Raw genomic sequence first — 3,024 nt, 5'->3', positions numbered from 1 at the left:
AGTTCTTGCTATTCTATTTTAGAATTTGCCAAAAAAAATTGTTGTACAAGTTGTGCATGTGCAATTGTCTTGCAATATAACACTGTTTCAGACTGTGATTACAAGCAACTTTTTAAAAACATTTCGAAACTGTGACTGATACAGTTTTTATGGGGAGGAAATCTTTGAAATCATAAACAGTGAGTTTTGGACATGAGAGGGAGGAGAGACATCACTTATGATCCAGGGTTTTCCAGCTGCAACTATCATGGTTCAAGAGAGGATTAAAGAAGAGGCCAAGAAAAATGAGGAACAAGAGATGGGTTTTTGTTTGATGCCAGCTCTACTTCACCACCTCTCTCGACCCTTCCACTGTCTCTCATTTGTCACACTGTTTGTCAGACGTCCAGCACTGGATGAGCAAGAATTTCCTCCACCTAAATATTGGGAAGACCAAAGCCATTGTCTTCGGTCCCTGCCGCAAACTCCGTTCCCTAGCCACCGACTCCATCCCTCTTCCTGGCCACTATCTGAAGCTGAACCAGACTGTTCACAATTGTAGCGTCCTTGAGATGAGCTTCCGCCTACATATCCGCTCTATCACCAAGACCGCCTACTTTCATCTCCATAACGTCACCGGTCTCCGCCCCTGCCTCAGCTTATCTGCAACTGAAACTCTCATTCATGCCTTTGTTACCTCTAGACTTGACTATTCCAATGCTCTCCTGGCTGGCCTCCCATCTTCCACCCTCCATAAACTTGAGCTTATCCAAAACTCTGCTGCCCATTTCCTAACTTGCACCAAGTCCCCTTCACCCATCACCCCTGTGCTCACTGATCTACATTGGCTCCCGGTCTGGCAACGCTTTGATTTTAAAATTCTCATCCTTGTTTTCAAAACCCTCCATGGCCTTGCCCCTCCCTATTGCTGTAACTTTGTCCAGCCCAACATCCCTCCGAGATTTCTGGGCACCTCTAATTCTTGCCTGTTGCGCATCTCCGATTTTAATCACTTCACCATCGACTGCCGTGCCTTCAGCTGCCTAGACCCTAAGCTCTGGAGTTCCTCCCTAAACCTCTCCGTGGCTCTCCTCCTTTAAGATGCTCCTTATAACCTACCTCTTTGACCAAGCTCTCGGTCACCTTTCCTAATATCTCCTTATATGGCTCGGTGTCAAATTTTGATTGATAATTGCTCCTGTGAAGCGCCTTGGGAAATTTTACTATGTCAAAGGTATTATAAATGCAAGTTGTTGTTCATTTCACAGTTACATTCATTTCTCTTCAGCTCCCTGCAAAGTTTCCAGAGATTCAGATAGGTCTGGGAGAGGGCTGGGTGAAGTTCTGACAAACTTGGAATTTTGGGTCACAATTTTGATCACAAGAAAGTCTATCTATTTTTAATAATTATGTGTAAGAAACTTTAAATTTTGGTTATGACTATGGCCAGTATTTAGCTCAAAATATATAAGACTCTGTAGACATGATGCATGGCTTTCATACTTAATTGAATAGACTGAATGTTCTTTTCATGCAAATACATTTTGTTTGCAAAACTCATTAAGGTCGTATGTAGTTTCAGTGATCACCATTTGGCGGAACATCTTGCTTTGTTTGGTGAATGATCCATTGAGTCAAAAGGAGTTTGCAGTCAATTGACAAATGGATTTGGGTCTGACACCTATTAGGTGGACACAGCTGCCACTTCAGAGTGTAGTTCCTGGAACTGCAGATATTCTCTGTGTTATTAATTATATGCTAGATTGGCAACTTTATTTGATTTTGAAAGATACACTTTGATTTCCTTTGTTCCTGGTTGAATTTCAGCGGGTACCAGTATAGCTCAGGGAGCATGCTCCCATTTCATCAATTCTTCTGTGGCTATAAAGAGAAAGCTGGGCGTATTAATAAGAAAATTAGCAACAGATTGCATCTGTGTTATTGTTTGTTTGAGGAGTCAATATGCTCTGTAAACTACTATAATCTGCTGTATTGTATATTCTGATGCTTACCTATTATTAATAAACTTGCTCCTTAGATTTTAGCTTAAGCCACAGTCTGATAGAATGTTTATTCTACCACATTTCGAGTTCTAAGGGATATGGGGATCGGGCGGGAAAATGTTGAGGTCGAAGATCAGCCGTGATCTTATTGAATGGTGGAGCAGGCTCAAGAGGCCGAATGACCTTCTCCTGCTCCGGTTTCTTACATTCTTATGTTCTTATGCCTAAGAGATCATGAGAGGGCTCATGAGAGATCCACCAAGCTAAATAGAGTGACAAGGGTTTCTGTTCAATCCCTGAGCTCACTACATTTTCAGATATTGGGCATAAAATGCACATACCAGTTTATAGGAAGTGAGGGCTGACTTATGGAAGTGGTCATTGATGTTGAACACGAGTTAAATATCTGAATAAAAACCTAAAAATATAACAGTGTGAGATCAGATTACCAACAGGCTATTGAAACTTTTAAATTTAAAGGATATTTAGCAGTCACAAATAGCAGTGTTTAGAATGAGCACTATATGGTCTAAAGTTAGCCAGATCAGTAGCAGAGGAAAAGAGCAAAGAACGTGCTTACCAGTTAGAAATGATTAAACTGGAGGCTGCAAAGGAACAACTCAAAGGGCAATAGAAACAATGCAAGTTTGTGGTTGATGAAAAGGTGCAGCAGTGCAAGCTGAAGGTGAGCAAAAAGGTAGAGGCAAAGGAGAAACTGCCAGCACATGGAGGCTTCACACGATCATAAGGTAGAAGGAGAAGCAACAATTGGAAGAATTCGCAATGGTTGGACAATGTGCAACACAATCCAAATGAGTAAAGGTCCAGTCAATTGAGCCCATGATCTGGTACATGATAGAGTTGGTAAATCTAATCTGACTCTAAAATGTAATGACATAGATGAATTTTTACAAGCATTTGAATTTGAAAAGGGGGCAGGAGACTGGTGCTATCACTCAGTGGGAAAACTTGTACTGAATTTTTGTGTATGGAACCAAGACATCATCAGACATTAATATTGTGAAAAAGCAATTATTGTTAT

The sequence above is a fragment of the Heptranchias perlo genome, chromosome 9, assembly GCF_035084215.1.
Source record: "Heptranchias perlo isolate sHepPer1 chromosome 9, sHepPer1.hap1, whole genome shotgun sequence".
NCBI lineage: Eukaryota > Metazoa > Chordata > Chondrichthyes > Hexanchiformes > Hexanchidae > Heptranchias > Heptranchias perlo.
The sequence above is the reverse complement of the archived record's forward strand: the minus strand, read 5'-3'. Positions refer to the sequence as shown.